The sequence below is a fragment of the Myotis myotis genome, unplaced genomic scaffold (assembly GCF_014108235.1).
Source record: "Myotis myotis isolate mMyoMyo1 unplaced genomic scaffold, mMyoMyo1.p scaffold_m19_p_19, whole genome shotgun sequence".
In the NCBI taxonomy this organism is placed as follows: domain Eukaryota; kingdom Metazoa; phylum Chordata; class Mammalia; order Chiroptera; family Vespertilionidae; genus Myotis; species Myotis myotis.
The window spans coordinates 7,006,070-7,025,894 of NW_023416323.1; the positions used below are offsets into that span (position 1 = coordinate 7,006,070).

At 47.2% G+C, this 19,825-nt stretch overlaps 1 protein-coding gene across 3 annotated transcripts in view; it reads right to left on the minus strand.

The window, feature by feature from the left end:
• Positions 1–9,486, minus strand: part of PAK4 (p21 (RAC1) activated kinase 4) — a 56,339-nt gene extending 46,853 nt beyond the window's left edge. For 2 of the 3 annotated variants that reach the window (XM_036345638.1, XM_036345637.1), the window contains exon 1: positions 9,298–9,484. The gene's annotated coding sequence lies outside the window, so the exon portion shown is untranslated. Of the gene's footprint in view, positions 1–9,297 lie in introns of all 3 variants that reach the window. The other variant, XM_036345641.1, reaches the window with a different exon arrangement.
• Positions 9,487–19,825: the final 10,339 nt, after the last annotated feature.

The window sequence follows — 19,825 nt, forward strand, 5'->3', positions numbered from 1 at the left end:
GGCTCCCTCTGGCCTCTGTGGGGGCAGACTATGGAGCCAGCGGGAAGGGAGGAGGGAGGATACTGCTGAACGGCCCAGGGGGGAGATGAGGGTGGGTTGAATTGGGGGTAACGATAAAGAAGAGGGAAAGGCACCAGGTTCTATTCTGAAGGTAGAGCAACAGGCTTTCCTGATCTCATGGATATGGAGGAAAAGGGCAAGATGAGTCAGGATGATACCAGATTCTTGGCCCAATTGAGAGGATGGATGGGATGCCTGTTACCCAAACAAGGTCACTGAGGGGAGATGGGGCTTTTTTTCCAGTCTCTGTGTCCCCTACTAGGATTGAGCTCAGTGACAGAGCCTGTTGTGTTCAACTCTGGGTCCCATGCCCCCAGCACAAGGCTTATCCAGGAATAAGCACTTGACTCCTGTAGGTAGGACAGGTAAGAGCTGGCATGGACAGGAACACAGGGAGGAGAAAATGACATGAGGGACTCATCTCAATGATAACAAGCACGTGTTACTTTTGCAGATGAACAGAATATAAAGTGTTTCAAGGTTAATTCAAACGTATGACAAACCAAGTGCTGGTGAGGATTGGGTGTGTGCACAGGTGCAAGCACTCTGGAGAGCTGCAGGGCGGGGTCCACTAACGGTGATGATACCCTACCCTCTGACCGGAGCACCCTGCACCTATTCCCTGGAGAAATTCATGCACACACGCACAGTGGGCACATTCAAAGAGGATGTTCACCCCTACACAGCAGGAGACAGAGAACTAAGTTATGATTTGTTCACAGCATAGGATCCCACACAGCAAGGAGGGTGAATGAACTGACAATACATGCAAACATGGGGACAGAGGATGAAAGAAGGTAGACTCAAACAAGGACATGCAAAGGATCCCATTTATGTGAAGTTCAAAAGCAGGCAAGGTGGCACTCCAGAATTCAGGGATGCACACCTGGTAAAAGCTACCCGGAAACACAGGGACATGGTGACTCCCGAGATAAGGGGAGTGATTACCAGTGGAGTTGTGATCAAGGGGGTGATGGGGGCTTCTAGGATGCTGAGCTCTCTGTCTTTACCTTGGTGTGGTGGGTGAAGTGTCTATTCACCTTGTCATTATCTATCAAACTGATATTCACTTTTCTATGTGTATATATACATGGCATTTCAGAGTCAAATAACCTGGGGCCAGGATGCTGTGGAAGTGTGGGGGAAGGGGACTGGGGCTGTGGAGGCCACCGAAGACAGCAGAGGAGGGGTCCCTAGGGAGAGAGGAGGCAGAACTCCCTGGGGGAATCCTCACCTGGGGGCTGATATACAGAAGAGCCCTGCCCTCCTGCAATGTCCTACTTTCTCCCCATTCCCAGCACTGACTGAGGAGGGAAGGGCAGAGAGAGAGGAGGAGAGGTGGGGGGAGGCCCAGGACAGCAGGCTACTTCCCTGGTGTGGGAGTGGCTGAAACCAGACTGGGAAAGCCAGCCGAAACCATAGCACAATGCTCCTTTATCAGGAGTTTCCAGGCTGGGACACCTGGAGAGGAAGGAGGGAGGGCCCAAGAGGGAGGCCCTATGTGGGGACCCTGCCTGATGACCCCATCTGTCAAGGTGTTCCCCTTCATAGTTCTGCTGCAGCCTGCCTGGACTGAGGAGACAAGAGGGGGCGGGAGGGAGGCTTAGTTAAGGGGGTAGCACAGGTGGTGTGTCATAGTGGTTGGAGCCAGACTGGGCAGCCAGCAGCCTGGGGCCAAATCCCAGCCCCGCTGGCTCTGTGACCCCAGGCAAGTCTCCCAGGTTCTCAATTTCCTCCCCTATGAAAGGGGAATAGTAACACCTACAACTTGGGGGTGCTGGGAAGATCCAATACATTAGTTCACAGAAAGAATAGTACTTTCTGTGAATACTACAATATAGACTAATACTGAGTAGTAATGCTAGCAGATAACTGTCTTTGAGCACTTGATGATTATGCATTTATAACCTCAAGACAACCCTATGAAGAGATACCATTAACATCCCATTTTACAGATGACACTGAGGCACAGAGAGGTGAAGTGACTTGTCTGGGATCACACAGCCAGTAGTGGCAAAGCCGGCTCCAGAATCCATGCCCTTCACTGTGTCAGACAGGTTAAGAGCTACAAATTGGAAAGAGGAAAAAAAAGAGCTACAAACTGGAGCCAGGTAAGCCTGGGTTCAAGTCGGGGTCAGGCTTACTTGCTGTGGAGTTTCCAGGCTATACCTTAGTTTCCACTTCTCAGGTAAAGTAAAAATATCATGAATAGACAGCTCCCAGAAAAGGAGGCCCAGATGGCTTTCAATAAACATAAAGAGTTTACTCATGTTAAAATCAGAGCCACAACAAGAGTCATTTGGTACCTATCTGACAGGCAAACTTTGAAGCATCAGATAACACCCTGTCCACATGACCAGCAGGTGAGGAAACCTTGGTGCCATCAGCCACTGGGATGAGGGTATAAAGGGGAACGTGCTCTCAGGAAGCCCAGGACACTGCCGGCGAGCTACTGGACCCCAGCCCAACTCCAGAGGTGAATCCACAGCTGTTTCCCAGGCATGTGCAGCCCTGTTCAGAGGAGGGAAAGCCCAGAAGGCCTGACTGGCCATCGGCATGCCACGGAACATGACAGCCACCACCAGCACAAGGAAGCACTCTGTCCTGACACAGAACTTAAGAGTGAAAAATGCTGCCCTAGCTGGTTTGGCTCACTGGATAGAGCGTCGGCCTATAGACCAAAGGCTCTCAGGTTCAATTCCAGTTATGGGCACATGCCCGGGTTGTGTGCTCCATCCCCAGTAGGGGGCGTGCAGGAGGCAGCCAATCAACGATTCTCTCCCATCATTGATGTTTCTTTCTCTCCTTCTCCCTTCCTCTCTGAAATCAATAAAAATATACTTAACAAAAAATAAATAAATAAAGTGAAAAATGCAAGGGGGCAGGACAGAATACAAACATGGGAAGTTGGCTCCACTGGCGTAAAAACAAAGGGGGGAGAACATGTGTAGGAACAAATACCACAAAAAAGAGAACTGGGAACAATGGCTGCCTCTGGGAGAGGAACAGCCAGCCAGAACGGGAAAGAGAGGTCCTTGTCACTGTATGCCCTTCTGTGCTGGGCTCAGTGTCTCAGTGATTACTTAGGAGACTAGATAACACATGCACATGGAGCAAAAATGTGTCTTCTGAAAATTAAAATGCAGGAAAAGAGAAATGAGGTTAATAACACCTCCTCCTCAGGGTCTGCGGGTGGTGCCACTGTGCTGATGGCCGTAAAGCACGATCCAGCGCCTAGTAAGCAGGGAGCTGGGGTTAGTGCAGTGTCACTAGAGGCTGGGAGAGGTGAGGAGGAGGCTGCAGCCCAGAGGAGGACACCTACCCCCAGCTTACCGTGTGCCAGGCAATGCGCTAAAGCACTCTATAGCCTTATCTCCTCCAATTCTCCCAACAGGCTACGAATGTCTCTCCTCAGGGGCCCCAGCTGGGGAAAGTGGGGTCAGGCTGAAGGACATGTGTGGCCAGTGTGGCCCTGAGGGCGGCAGCATATCACCTCGCATCCTGGGGAAGGTCAGGGTGGGACCAGAGGGCCCCAGGAGACAGGCTACAGTGAATAGTGGCTTCTGCCGAATCTGCCATGGTTGGCTCCCTGGGACTTAGGAAAGCTGCCCTTCCTACCCTCCTTACCCCCCCACCCTTCCTGTGGGCCAAGGCAGCTGGCAGACAATAAGCCCCAGCCCCGGATGGGTGGTTGGGGCGGGAAGGGTCCCATTTCCCTAACTGTGCCTTGGAAGGAGACTGCTTCCTGCTGGCTGCATCTGTGGCCACCCGGCTCGGCTGATGGGAGAAACAGCTGCTGGGGACACCCCAAGCGGCGTCTGGCCAGGAAGTCTGGCTCACGGTGAGCCAGCAGGATAAGGAGGGATGAGGTGATAGACAAAAAAGGGAAGAGGGATGTGGGGGTCCCTGAGGGAGATAGGGACCCAGAGTCCGGAAACTATGCAGGTTGAACAGGCTCCCAAGGAGCTTCCATCTAAAGAGCAGCCTGGGCCCAGCTGGTGTGGCTCAGTGGTTGAGTGTCAACCTAGGAACCATGAGATCACTGCTTGATTCCGAGTCAGGACACATGCCTGGGTAGCGGGCTCAATTCCAGTAGGTGGTGTACATGAGGCAGCCGATTAATATTTCTCATCGATGTTTCTATCTCTCTGTCCCTCTCCCCTCCTCTCTCTTTCAAATCAATAAAAACAAAAACAAAAAACACTTCCAAATCACTGCAAGTAACCACAACAAGCAGCGACTCTGGGGCCCGAAGGTGTGGAGTTTAAGTCCTGCCTCTGCCACTTGCCTGCTGTGTGACCTTAGACAAGTAACATTCTTCTCTGGATCTCAGTTTACTCATCTCTAAAATGGGGATGATAACAGTACCTACCTTGTAGGTTGTTGTGAAGATCAAATGAGTTAATGTGTGTAAATCTTGGTCAGCACATCTAACCCTCCTCCATCACTGCCACCCTCGTCCTATGCCCCCTCTTCTATTCAACTATCACAGTGCCTCCCCTCGGGTCTCCCTGCCACTGCCCTCCATGATCTGTTCCCCACAGGGTAGCCTGAGAAATCTTTATGAAAGGAAACTAGACATTGCTTAAAGCCCTCCAATGACTCTCCATTACACACAGTGAAATCCATCCTTCCCTCAATCTGAAAGCACCTGCTCTACCTTCCACATCCTCCCCACCTCCCCAATCTCATTGCCCACTCTGCCACACTAGCCTCCTTGATGATACTTGACCATCCCAAACTAATTTGGACCTGAGGGCCTTTGTACTTTCCATCCTCACTGTTATATTCTTTCCATCTTCTTTGTAGACCTGTCTCACTCTTATTGATCAGATGTTTCCTCCAGAAAGTTCTCAATGACTTCCCAGGCTGTGACAGGCACCGCCTCTGGGTTCCTACAGTCCATGTGCCTTCCCTATCCCAGCCCCGACCACTCTGGGCTGTCACTGGCTGAGGACAAGTCTGTCTCTTTCATCTATATATATAAAAGCCTAAGTGACAGTTATAACTGAACGACCGGAACAGACAAGTCAACCAGTTGCTATGATGCGCACTGACCACCAGGGGGCAGACGCTCAATGCAGGAGCGGCCCACGGTGGTCAGTGCACTCCCACAGCCAACCTCCCATGGCTAGCCAACTTCCCCCGGTTCCTCCCCCTGGCCGGCAAACCTCCCGCAGTCCCTCCCCCTGGCTGGCAGGCCCCGGTCAGCCTGGCTCCAGTAGGCCCTGATCACCGGCCAGGCCTAGGGACCCCACCTGTGCAAGAATTTCGTGCACTGGGGCTCTAGTTGTACTATAATACAATGGGCCATGGAAAGAGGGATGGGCCAATGGCTGTGTTGGTCACCACTGGGACCAATGGTCAGACACATGAGTGTAGCAAGGTTTTGTCCTTCCCTTCCAAGCTTCACCTTCTTCTTCCCTGCCTCCTTCCTGAGGAGGCCCAAGGCAGTATAGTTTCCTTCCCCAACTGTGTGCCGTGGGAGAAGCCCAAGGAGAGCTGGGTCAAAGCTGCAGTCACTGTCCCAGATGCCCTAGAAGGCAAAGGTCGAAGCCCTCTGGGGCTCAGCGGTGCTTGTCAGGCCCCACCTAAGCCCATCACATGAACCATCTCCCCAACTGTGCCCCACCAGCCTGGAAGGCCATAAAACCTACCATCTCATGACTGAATAAATCATCTCAGCAAGAGCCACCAAAGTGCCCAAAGCAGGACGCAGAGGAAAGGGAACCCGCAAGTCCTATTGGGAAGCACACTGTACAAACATTCAGGAAAGCAATTTGGAAGGCAAGCAAGACATGTGCTCGAGAGACTCTGGCCATTGATAGTACAAAAGGAAACACTTTCTAGAAGGTTCACTGCAGTGCTGTTTGTTACAGTCTCAATGGGAAACCACTTAAATGGCCACCGAAAAGTGAACTCCTATGTGGCAGAAATCACAAAAAGAAACACTCGACAGCAAGGAAAACAAATGACTGCCCTAGACCTACACACATCCACACAAAGAAATACCCAACCCTAATGCTGCATAGAAGCAGACTGCTCATCGTGATGCCACTTACATGACCTGTAAAATGGTGGTGGTCAACCCTGGCAGTTCCTGAGAACCTCATACTATTGCTGCACCCCCCCCACCCCCCGCCCCGGCCAGGAACCCGGCAGAATATCTATGGTGGGCCTGGGCAACAGTGTTTTGAAAGCTCTCTAGGTGACTACACTACATAGCAATGTGCAGCTGGGGTTGAGAGCTATTGCTCTAGCATTTGTGAATATAATTCAGGACAGCGAAAGTGTGACAGCCTGCAGAGAAACGCTATACACCAAATTCCAGGACAGGAGCAGCCATTGGCAGGAAGGACTGGGAGGGGTGGGCAGAGGAGTGGAGCTTTTAACTGCATCCACTACATGTTCTGTCCCAGGCCGGATGCTGGAGATGTCGGTGTTCTGGTATACTGAAAACTCTATTTTTGTTGATAGTCTAAAATGTATCACAAGGAACAAAACTGGCACATAAGAATCTCTTGCCCAAGGTCCTATGGCTGGTAAGTGACAGGGCAGGGACCAGAACGTGGGTCCTCAACGCCAAGCCCCTCTGCTCCTTCCCTGTGCTGAGCCCTGAGATGCTGAGTGAGCTTGCACCACAAGGGTTGGGCTGGCCTCACAAGGCTGCCTGGAGAGTCCACCCACTCAGTGACACTGCTAGAGCCAGGGACGGGTGGCTGCTAGAGAAAGCCAGGAGGCAGGCAGAGAGAGGCCCCTCCATCATCTCTGAGGTAGCAGGAGCAGCAGCAACATCAAGTTAGTGCACACACAGCACCGACTGTGTGCCAGGCCTTGGGCACACTGGACACTGTGCATCCTCACAGCAATTCTGTGAGGTAGCCACTATCATTAGGCCCGTTTTCCAGAAGAGGAAACTGAGGCCCAGAAAAGTTAAGCAACCTGCCCACGGTCACACAGCCTGTGAGTGATGGAGCGGGTGAGAACCCGGCATCCCTGCTCGTGTCTGCTTTCTGAACTGCTCCCTAGTATTGCCTCACAGCTCCACAGACACAGGCAGCTATTCCTCCACCTCTGCTCCATCCCCCTCCCAGACTGGGCACCCTAGTGGTCTCCCACAGGCCTGCAGGTGTAAGCCTACAGGCTGCTTGTGACTGACAAGCCCCCAACTCTGTATCCATCCCTGGCCTCCACTCACAGACAGAACTTTTCCTCCTGCCTGGTTTGCCATTTCCCATTCGCCCTACTCATCCTTCAGAACTTACCCAGGGGATGTTCCCAGGGACAGTCCCCAGCCCAGCTTGGGGGCCAGGTCCGGGCACTCTCCTGGCTCCCTGAACACGTCCTCGCAGACCATGTCTTCTCCGACCAAGGGACCCAGAGCCCCAGGCTCCACGTGTCTTGTCCACTGCTACAGTTCCCGCACCCAGCACAGCACCCAACATTCAACCCCCACAACAGAGCATCCCCACAAGCCAGGCAGCGCGTCAGTGAGGATTCAGGGCAAGAGCAACATGGAGCAATTTCTGCCCATTGAGGAGCTCACATTTTAGTGGGAGAGGCTGACAACCAAGGTAAGGACAGAGTGAGGGCTGGGAGAAAACAAAAAAAAAGAGTGTCTGAGGGCAGGGAGAGCTGGTGGTCCTGGTAGGGCTGTGGGTGAGTGACAAATGAGAGGGGCAGGGTGGGAAAGGATTCCAGGCACAGAGAACAAGGTCAAAGACCTGCAGGTGTCAGTCTACAGAGTTGAAGAACAGCAGAGGCCAATGTGGTTGGACTGAGGCGAGGAATGGGAGAGCAGGAGGAAATGAAGGGGGAGCAATTGAGGACCAGGATGAGAGCTTAGGGTTTTAAGTAGAGAAAACACCCAACTTTGTACAGGGTACCACCCAAGGACACCCTCCCAGCCAGAAGCCCATTAGACATACTTGGACTCCAGGCCACCCACAAACACCCCATCCCATAAGCCCAGGGGAGCCTCTCTTCCCAGATCACACCCTTCCATGGAGGCCAAACAGACAATCCTTTCCTGCTCAGGGAGTGGCCCAGCCTTGCCCAGTCTCTGCTTCCAAAAACAGACCTTCAGCCCTAGCCAGTTTGGCTCAGTGGATAGAGCGTCAGCCCGGGCTGTGGGCTCGGTCCCCAGTGGGGGGCGGGCAGAAGGCAGCCAATCAATGATTCTCTCTCATCACTGATGTTTCTCTCTCTCTCCCTCTCCCTTCCTTTCTAAAATCTATATATATGAGAAAAAAAAAAAAAAGACAGACCTTCAGCAATTCACAATGTAGTGAGCAGGGGTGGGAGCTCTGGGATTCAGACCCAGCCTGGAATCTGCCTGTGACTTAGCAGAAGCTCTCTGAACCTCACTTTTCTGTCTGTAAAGTGGGTCTATTTAGTGCCCACGTCACAAGATTGTGGTATAATAAGACCAGGCACACAGGGCACTGAGCGGTGTGCTAACCCACATTAAAGATTAACCGATACTGTGATTATTTAAGAGGCATAGAACTCAGCCCAGAACTTCAGAGTTCGAATCCCAGCTGCAAACTTCCTCATTATGTGACCCTGGGCCAGTCACGTAGCCTTTAGTAAGGCACCAACCCCACCGGGCTGCAGTCAGGATTCAATATACACAGGGCCTGACACATAGGGCTTCATGACTGTTTGCTATTATTGTCATTATTTGTGGAAGGGGGCTCCCCTCTCGCCCACCAAATATCACCTTTGACCTCTCCCTTGGATGTCCTGTCCCCCACCCCATCCGGGCAATATGTCCCACTTGGGTTTTAACTTTTGACCCTTGATTTCTCCCCTTTGTCCATGCCTCACCTTTGATCCCATAAAAGATGCCCCCCAACCTAAATCTCATTCATCTGCCCCACTGGTTGCTGCCTTAACCTTCCACCTGTCCTCCTATCCCCCCAAGATTGTGACCTCTGACCATCGGAGGCGCACCCTCTCCTCAAATTATTTTAACCCCCTTTTTTGACACTCGCCCCACCTCCCTCTAGCACGCCCCCCACTTCAAATTTCGAACTTTGCGCTACCCTTGGCCACACCCCCTTCGTTAGTTTGACCTTTGACCTCCTCTACCACTGACCCTCGACACGCGGCGCGACCCTACCCTCCACGAGTGAACTTTGACCCCAGCGGCCCCGCCCCCTCTTTACTACGTTAACCCACTCCGCTTCCACCGCCCAGACCACCCCATTACCCTGGCCAGACTGCTTATCCTACCGGCTCGACGCCGTAGACGCTCGCGGCCTGGCTGCTCGGCTCGGAACTCCCGCCTTCGCGTCGCCCTCAGGTCTCCTGTGCCGCCGCCACCGCGGCCACTGCCGCCGCCATGTTGAATACCCAACGAACATCCGGGGCTTTCCCCCTTCGCCGCCCACCAGTCCCTATAGCAACAGGGCTGACCGGGTAGGGGGCAGGGCCCGCTTAGGGGCGGAGATGAGCGCCTGGCAGCGCCCGCTCCAGCCTCTGATTGGTGCAGATTGTCCAATCGGAGACCTTCGGGCGGAAAATGCCAAGCCGGGATTGGGAAATTTGGAAAAGGTGCGGGGAGGCTGGATCCCAGCCCACTCTAGTTCTTAAAGGGGAAATGACTATTCTCTTGTAATGGCCATTCCCACCTTCCCCGGAAAGAAGTTCAGGGGTTGGAAGGCAGTAATGGACAATAATGACCAGAAACAGTTCTTAAGCATTTACTATCTTCCAGACACCCGGCAAGGCATTGTCTTGCTGAACACTCACTGCAACCCGATTGTATTATTGATAACAGTTTTACAGATAAAGAAACTGAGGCTCAGAAGGGTTTGGGATTACAAGAAGTAAATAATGAGTTTTGGACGACGGTCTGTCTGTCTGAGTCCGGGAACTTTACCTGGAACCAAGATTCTATTTGATCTTAACCTTTTAAATAAAATTTTAAATATATATATATATATATATATATATATATATATATATATATATGTATATATATATACACACAGACACATACCACACCAGAAATCATAAACTAAACTCGGACAACATGTTCCATGATTTCACTCACTGGGCTCCAGGACTTTGCTTTTCCAGAAAAATACCAGGTGCTCTTCCACTTCAAGGTCTTTGCGGTGGCTGTTCCCTCTATCTGGAAACACCCTTCCCCCAGGTATTCTTTCCGCTCCTTCCCTCTGCTCCTTCAGGGTTTTACTCAAATGACAGCTTATCAATGGGACTGTTCCTCCCACCCTAACAGCAGCAGCAAATATTCTTCTTACATGCTAGTAAATCCCTTACCTTGTCTGTTTTTTCTTATTTTCTGTTGCTCAAAACACCTTTTAACATACTGGATAATCAGCTATTCATAGTTGTTGATTTTTGGTTGTCTCTCCTGCTGGAATGTTGGCTCCATGAGAGTGTGGATGTTTGTGTTTTGTTCATTGTACGTGCCCAGGGCCTGGCGTTATTGGCATGTAGATTAGATGCTCAATAAACGTTTGTTGAATGGATGGTTGGATGAATTGTAATTCCATCTCCTCAGAGATACTCTTAAATGTTTAATGCATCTCCCCTGCCCCAGCACAGTGTCTAGCACATAATAGACATTTAATTAATGTCTTAGGAAGCAATGAATGAATAAATGCATGATGAGTCATTTTTTTTTCTGTATTTTTAACTACATTTTTTAATAGAACCAGAAACACACATTTATGAAGAAATTTGTATCTTTTTACAGAGAACAAACTGATGGTTGCCAGACGGGAGTGGGATTGGAGGACTGGTAAAAAAGGTGAGGGATTAAGAAGCATATATTGGTAGGTAGAAAATAGTCATGGAGATGTAGAGTATAGCATGAGGAATATAGTCAATAATATTGTAATAACTATGTATGAAAGGGATCACTTGGTGAGTATATAAATTCTAACCACTATGATGTACATCTGAAACTAATATAATAATGGATGTCAACTATAATTGAAAAATTTTAAATATGTAAAAAATAGTAAAGAATTTTGCATCTTTTTAAACAAGAGTGTAAATATCACCAATACTTCCCATGCCATTAAGTATTCTTCAAGATCATTAGTTTTAGCTTTTTAGTTTTTTTTAATTCTCACCCAGAGAGATAGAGAGAAACATTGATGTGAAATGTGAGAGGGAAACATGTATCGGCTGCCCCCTTATGCATGCCCAGCCAGGATCTAACCATAACCTAGATATGCGCCCTGACCAGGAATTACACACCAACCTTTTGTTGTTTGGGAGGACGCTTCAACCAAGTGAGCAATGGGGCCAGGGTGACCATTAATTAGTCTTTTTCTTGTTGACCTTCTAAGCTGTGATAAATATTTTGCTATTATAAATAATCTCTCCCCACAAATAAGTCAAAGCAGGCAAATATTTGTGCACATCGGTAATTATTGCCTTTGGCCCTGGCCAGGTAGCTCAGTAGGTTAGAGTGTCATCCTGATATGCCAAGATTGTGGGTTCAATCCCCGATCAGGGCACATACATAATATGAATGCATAAATAAATGAACATCTCTCTCTCTCTCTCTCTCTCTCTCTCTCTCTCTCCCCCTCAAATCAATAAATAAAAATTAAAATAATAATAATTATTGCCATTATTTCCTTTGAATAGATTATCACAAATGGAACTGCTGGGTCAGAAGAAATGCACATTTTTAAGATTTAATAATAGTAACCGTTTCCATGTTTCTAGCATTTCTGTGCATGGCACTAGGCCATGTAATTTTAACAACAGTAGCTATGACCACCCCTGTTTCGCAGATGAGGAACCTGAGGCTTACAGAAATAACTTTGCTCAAGTCTCACAAGCTAAGGGGCAGAGCTTGGATTCATCCCCAGCTTTGACTCCCAGGCTCTCGCTAACTGCCCTCTGCTGCCTCCACATGGCCTGGGACACACATTGCCAAATTGTGTTACAGGGATCCAATTCACACCCCACCACGTTCAGAGGGACTATGCCCTTTAAATAAAGTAGCCTCGCCAGCATTAAACATTCTTGGTTTTGCACACTTTTGAACTTTTTATCCGTACAGAGTTACCATTTAAAAAAAAACATACACAAGCACTAGCAGGGTTTGCTCAGTGGATAGAGCGTAACGGCCTGCGGGCTGAAGGGTCCCAGGTTCAATACTAGTCAAGGGCACATGCCCAGGTTGCAGGCTTGTTCCCCAGTGGGGGGGGGGGGGGGGGGGGGGGTGCAGGAGGCAGCTGATCAATTATTCTCTCTCATCATTGATGTTTCTATCTCTCTTTCCCTTTCCCTTCCTCTCTGAAATCAATAAAAACATATTTAAACAAACAAAAAACATCACACATACAAGGCTAGTAACTGAAATGTCTGCACTTTAGTCGGGTCACAGTGATAGGAGAGCCAGGTACAGCCTTTGCCTCTTCAATGCGCTGCACAAATTGCAAGGCATTAGGCTCTAGAACCCATTTTGCAGGAAGCACCCTTGTAACTTAGTTGGGAATCTGCCAGAGATCAGACCCCTGGAATAAGCCTGGTGACAGACCTGCTCCAAGGGCTTATTCAGGATAGGCTATCAGGCCTTCTTATTTTGGGGTTCTGAGAGAAACAAATAATCATCTCTAAAGAGCCTTCTATAGAGAAGGCTTCCTGGAGGTGGTGGTGAGGAGGTGACCCTCAAAGGATAGAAATAGGAAAGGCGGGTAAGGTAGATTCGGGTTAATAAAAATGATCCATTTCAATACATCAAGGAAAAAGAGAAGTGACAACATATGAATGGCAAGCAAAGCTTTCTTCCATCATATGTAAAGAGCATTTAAAAATCAATATGAGCCGAAACCGGTTTGGCTCAGTGGATAGAGCGTCGGCCTGCGGACTGAAAGGTCCCAGGTTCGATTCCGGTCAAGGGCATGTACCTGGGTTGTGGGCACATCCCCAGTGGGAGATGTGCAGGAGGCAGCTGATTGATGTTTCTCTCTCATCGATGTTTCTAACTCTCTATCTCTCTCCCTTTCTCTCTGTAAAAAATCAATAAAATATATTTTTTTTAAAAAAAAATCAATATGAAAGGTGAACATACAATAGAAAAATAGGCAAAGGACATGAACAAAAGTTAAAAATACAAACAATAGATAAGAAACAAATAAAGTTGGTGAACAAGAAATTAATAAAATGGCTATTGTTTAAAAAATTTAAAAAAAGAAACAGGCAAGCCCTAACCAGTTTGGCTCAGTGGATAGAGCGTCAGCCTGTGGACTGAGGGGTCCCAGGTTCAACTCCGGTCAAGGGCATGTACCTGGGTTGCGGGCACATCCCCGGTAGGAGGTGTGCAGGAGGCAGCTGGTCGATGTTTCTCTCTCATCGATGTTTTTAACTCTCTATCTCTCTCCCTTCCTCTCTGTAAAAATCAATAAAATATATTTTTTAAAAAGAAACAGCCAAAATGGAGTCACTTTTTTGTTTATTTGTTAATTCTCACTCGGGGAAACTCTTTCCATTGACCTTTGTAGAGAGTGGATGGGAGGGGAAAGATAGAAAGAGAGAAACATTGATGTGATGTGATAGAGACACATCGGTTGGCTGCCTCCCACACATGTGTGGGATCGAGTCTGCAGCTGAGGTATGTGCCTTTGACCAGAATTGAACCGGCTACCCTTCAGTCTGAGGGCCAACGCCCTAGCCACTGAGTCAAACTGGCTAGGGCAAAATGGAGTCACTTTTGCTAAACCCGTCACCAAACCAAAACTTAATAACTAACCTAATTGCAGTTCCAGCCTCTCCCATGAGTGGAGTTTTAAACCAGTCAGGAATTTCTTGATCAACATTAATGAGGTAATCTGCCTGATAAGAACCACCATGCCTTCCCCTAAAGCAGCGGTTCTCAACCTGTGGGTCGCGACCCCTTTGGGGGTCGAATGACCCTTTCACAGGGCCACCTAAGACCATCGGAAAACACATATATAATTACATATTGTTTTTGTGATTAATCACTATGCTTTAATTATGTTCAATTTGTAACAATGAAAATACACCCTGCATATCAGGTATTTACATTATGATTCATAACAGTAGCAAAATGACAGTTATGAAGTAGCAACAAAAATAATTTTTATGGTTGGGGGTCACCACAACATGAGGAACTGTATTAAAGGGTCGCAGCATTAGGAAGGTTGAGAACCACTGCCCTAAGGAAAGGTGATCTTGCTTGAAAAATTCACTCTTGCCCTGGCCAGTTTGCCTCAGGAATATCGGCCCCAAAGGATCATGGGTTCAATTACTGGTCAAGGGCACGTACCTCGGTTGTGGGTTCAATTCCTGGCTCCAGTCAGGCACATGCAGGAGGTACGATCTATCTCTCTCACCTCTCTCTCTCTCTCTCTCTCTCTCTCTCTCTCTCTCTCTCTTTCTCCTTTCTCTTTCTCCCCTTCTCCCTCCTTTCCACTCTCTACAGATCAATGGAAAAAATATTCTCAGGTGAGGATTTTTTAAAATCCACTCTTTTCTTAGTACCATCCTCTTTCTGCCTATTAAAACCTTCCTCCTTGTACAACTCCTTGATGCTCACTTCTAGTTGCTAGATGGAGTGCTACTTAATTAATGAATCACTTAATAAAGCTAATTAGATCCTAAAACTTATTTTGTTGTTTTGTTCTTTAACACTATTAAACAGATCTTTTTTCTTATCTATTTATTTATTTATTTCTCCCATTGACCCCTTCTAGGCTGCCCCAGGCCTTCATTACCCTATTGTCTGTGTCCATGGGCTATGCATATATGCATACAAGTTCTTTGATCCCTTCCCCCCCGCCCATCCCCCCACCTTCTCTCTGAGGTTCCATAGTCTGTTCCATGCTTCTATGTCTCTGGATCTATTTTGTTCATCAGTTTCTTTTGTTCCTTAGATTCCACATATGAGTGAGATCATGTGATATTTGTCTTTCTCTGACTGGCTTATTTCACTTAGCATAATACTCTCCAGGTCCCTCCACGCTGTCTCAAAGGCTAAGAGATCCTTTTTTTTACTGCTGCAAAGTATTCCATGGTGTAAATGTACCACAGATTTTTTATCCACTCGTCTACTGATGGGCACTTGGGTTGTTTCCAGATCTTAGCTATTGTAAATTGTGCTGCTATGAACATAGGGGTGCATACATTCTTTCTGATTGGTGTTTCAGGTTTCTTAGGATATTTTTCTAGAAGCGGGGTCACTGGGTCAAATGGCAGTTCCATATTTAATTTTTTGAGGAAACTCCATACTGTCTATCCTAATATATAAAAACCCAGGGTCCATAACATGCAAAACGATCTAAGGCTCGACCAACCGGAAGTCAGTGCTGGGTTGCTGTGGCGACACACACACACACACACACACACACACACACTCACACTCAAGCATGAATTTCGTGCACCAGGCCTCTAGTATATATATAAAAGCCTAAGCGACCATTACAACCAAACGACCAGAACGACTGGTCGCTATGATGTGCACTGACCACCAGGGGGGCAGATGCTCAACCAGGAGCTGCCCCCTGGTGGTCAGTGTGCTCCCACAGCTAATCTCCCCCAGCTGGCCAACCTCTCTAAACACTACATGATTTTACCTGTCTCCTCACTTATCTAGAAGATGGGATCCTGAGCCCCATTTAACAGGCCAGGAAACAGGCATGGGAGTAAGGTAGGAAGGGGAGCAAAGTCCCACCACCTCTAAGCAGCTTTGCTGGAATTTTAACCAGGAAGTCTGACTTCAAAGCTGATGCTCTTAGAATGGCTAACGTTCATTCAATATATTCATTGAATGCCATCTATATGCCAAGCCATCTTGACTAATGATGACTACAAACATTTATTGAGCATTTTCTGTATAGCAGGCCCTTTACTATTTCATTTAATCTCTGCAACAGCCCTATGCATGCCATTCAACAAATGTGCAAACTGAAGCATGGAGAGGTTAAATAACTTCTCTAAAGTCACTCAGCAGCCTACTCCAGGCTTTAGGCTCTTATTTCTCTTCTTTTTCAGAGAACAAATGCTCAAGAGATAGATAATAAACACATGAACAAATAAATAATATAACAAGATAAGGTGATAGCAGAACTCAAAACATGTCATGAAATACATCTATGCAGCCACAGAATGCTGAAGATACAGGCCCCAATGAGCCCATTCCTAAGTATTTACTCAGGAGAAATGAAAACATATACAGGGGTGGGCAAACGGAGGTATACAGTTGTGAGTACGCAAAACAGGGAGTTTAGGAAGTAGAGTACAAGAGCATAAAAATAAAGAAAACCGGCAATTTGAGCACTTATGAGATTGTACCTAAGTGAGACTGTGCCATTGTAATAGTCTTTTGAGTTAATAAAGCTATTGTAATAATCAAAATCTGCATGTCTTTTTCCATTCAAACAACTATAAACCCACTTTTGCCCACCCCTGGATATCCATGACTAGTACAGGAATGTTCAAAGCAGTTGTTTTCATAATTGCCCCAAACTGGAAACAACCCCAAATGTCCCTGAAATGGTTAACAGATAAATACATTGCAGTAGATCCATTCCATGGGACACTACTCAGTAATAAAAAGGAACTATTGGTAAGCAGGACACCGTGGGTGAATTACAAATGTGTTAGGCTAGGTGAAAGCAGCTAATCTCGAAGGGTTACATACTACCTGATTCCATTGCTAGCATTCTGGAAAAGGTAGTTCTGTAGTGACAGAGAGCAGATTGGTTATTGCCCGAGGCTGTGGGACAGAGGAAAGGATTAATGGCAAAGGGACAGAAGGGAAAGCGGGGTGATGGAAATATTCTGATTCTTGATTGTGGTTACATGGGAATGCACATGTCAAAACTCAAACTGTACACTTTCAAAGGGTGAAGTTAATTGTAATAAATTACATCTCTTTTTTTTCTAAATTACATCTCAGTGAAGTTATATTTAAACTAAAATGCAGTAGAATAAAGTATAGACATCAGTTAATAATAATGTGTCAACAGTGGTTCCTTAATTGTAACAAATGTATTCCACTAAGGAGAAGATTTTAATAACAGGGGAAACTGGGTATGGGGTTTATGGGAACTCTATTCTATCTTTGAAATTTTTCTGTAAATCTAAAACTGTTTCAAAAATAAAGTTTACTTTTTAAAATGAAAAAAATCAACAACAGAATGGAGATGATATTCTGCCCAATTTAACTTATGTGGGAAAGAAAAGCAGGGTACAAACTCACCCATATCATATATTAGTATTTTCTTTCTTTTTAAAAATTCAGACATATTTGACATATAATATTATGTTAGTTTCAGGTGTACAACACAATCAATATTTGTTTATGCTGTATTGCCAAATGAGACATATGGAACGCTTCACGACTTTGCATGCCATCCTCACACAGGGCCATGGTAATCTCTGTATCACTAGACTTTTCGCACTTGTGCTGCCAAAGCGAGTTCAATAGTATCTACATTTAAAAAATATATTTTTATTGATTTCAGAGAGGAAGGGAAAGGGAGAGGGAAAGGGAGAAACATCAGTGATGAGAATCATTGGTTGGCTGCCTCCTGCACGCCCCACACTGGGAATTGAGCCCACAACCTGGGCATGTGCCCTGACCAGGAATTGAACATGACCTCCTGGTTCACAGGTCAACACTCAACCACAGAGCCACGCCTGCTGGGCTTTACATTTTTTCTTTTAAATCTAGGGTTATAATGAAAAAAATTAAAATGTTTAAAGTTAGAAGCTGTTAGGAATAGGACAGCCAGAAATTTTCTGGCTCTATTTTATTTATTTACTAGTGCCCTGGTGCACGGATTCATGCACATTGAAAGGAAATTAATTAGAAGGGGCCGGCAGGGCAGGACTGGGTGAGATGGGGGGGCGGGTGCAGACACACCTTGGAGCCAACCTCCTGTGGTCCCTCCCCACTCCCCAGCCAGCTGCTCCTGGGGCAGCACTGTGGCTCAAAGGGTGTCTGCAGAATGGTCTCTCCAGCAGGTGGAGTTCCTTGGACTGACCTGCATGGATAGGTCTGAAACCGGCTCTCTGACATCCCCTGAGGGGTCCCAGATTGGGAGATGGTGGTTCTTGAGTGACACACCCTGGAATCAGATTCCCTCCTCTCTGGTTCTGGGTGCATCACCCCAGAACCACTGCTGCCTAGTCACCGCAGCTCAGCAGCTCCTGCATTGAGTGTCTGCCCCCTGGTGGTCAGTGCGCATCATACCTACCGGCCAGTCACATGGTCACTTAGCCTTTTATATGTATAGATTTTTGCAAGGTTTGAATTTGACTGTGTTATTTTCTCTCCTGAAGAAAAATAAGGATATTATCATCTTTTAAATTTGCTGAAATTAAGCAGCAAAGATCTTGGAGGAGGTCTTTGAAGGGAGGAGGGGGTTGGGAGGTGCAGCCACTGCCCGGGGATTAGGGACCCCTACAGACCTCAGAGAGTCCCCTGTCTCTTCAGGCGTGCATGTAGGACCCAGAGGAGAACTTTTGCCCTCTCTATGTCCTCTGTCCTCAGCTCCTCAACTTTCTTTCGTGCTCACACTTAGGACTGCAATAAAAACTTAGCCAATAAAAATATAGGATCCCAATTAAAATGGAATTTCAAGAAACCCCAAGTCATTTTTTTAGGATAAATATATCCTATGCAATATTTGGAACATACTTATACTAAAAATGTATTTATTGTTTATCTGAAATTCAAATTTAACTGGGCATCCATATTGTACCTGGCAATCCTGCTCACTCCACAGCAGCCACCCTGGCCTCATGGTTGATTCTTAAACACACACACACTCAGTCCTGACTCAGGGCCTTACACCTGCTGGCCCCTCTGCTTGGGTCACTCTTCCAGGTCTTTCCTTTGACCAACTCCCTGTCTTTTGGCTCAAATGTCACCTTCTCTCTGAATACCATATCTAGAGCAATGTTACTATCCCACACTGGAATTACCATGTGACAGTATGTTTTCAGGGCTTCTTTACCTCCCCGGGTAGAATTTAAGTTTCACAGGAGGAAAATGTCATCTGGGCCACCACAGCATTTCCAGCACTTGCATCATAGGCACAGATCTTTCACGGTTCTTGGCTACAATCAGCAGAACCATTTCTGACTGATGTGAGCAATGAAGGACTTTAGTAAATAAAAGTTGTTAATGAATGAATCCCAAAACCCACAGCTTTCCACTCCTTATCTCTCACAGACCCCCAGCCACCCCACAAGCTCTCCCCTGGGCCCTGCTGCTGCTTCTGGGAGCATTCGCCCCGTCCTGCTTAGGCAGGCCTCTGTGCAGCCTCCAAAAGCCTTGCTCAGCTCTGTCTCCCAGAAGCCTCAGAGTCTCTGGCCCTGCCACCTGTCACTTCCTGTGCATGTCACATATCACAGGTGTTGCAACCAGCTGTACATGTCTGTCTCCTGTGCGCCTAGCAGCAGGTGCCCTAAGGGTTGGGCTTTAATCTGATTCACCTAAATCACCATCATCCCTATTATTTGCTACCTGCTCCCTCAGTGCCAGGTCTGTGTTAAGCATTTTACCTTTATTTCTACTTCCTTCACTCATTCCACCAACTTCTATCCAAGTAATTACAATGTGCAACTAATATGTATTGGGTACTGGGGCTGCAGAAACCCCTGCACCCTGACTCACATTCGGATGGAGGAAATAAAGAATACATAACTAAACATGTATCTACATGGTAGGTCACAAAGTCGAAATGGCCAAAGGAAAATAAAGCAGGGAAAGGGGCTGGGAGGTGGGGGATGAAATATT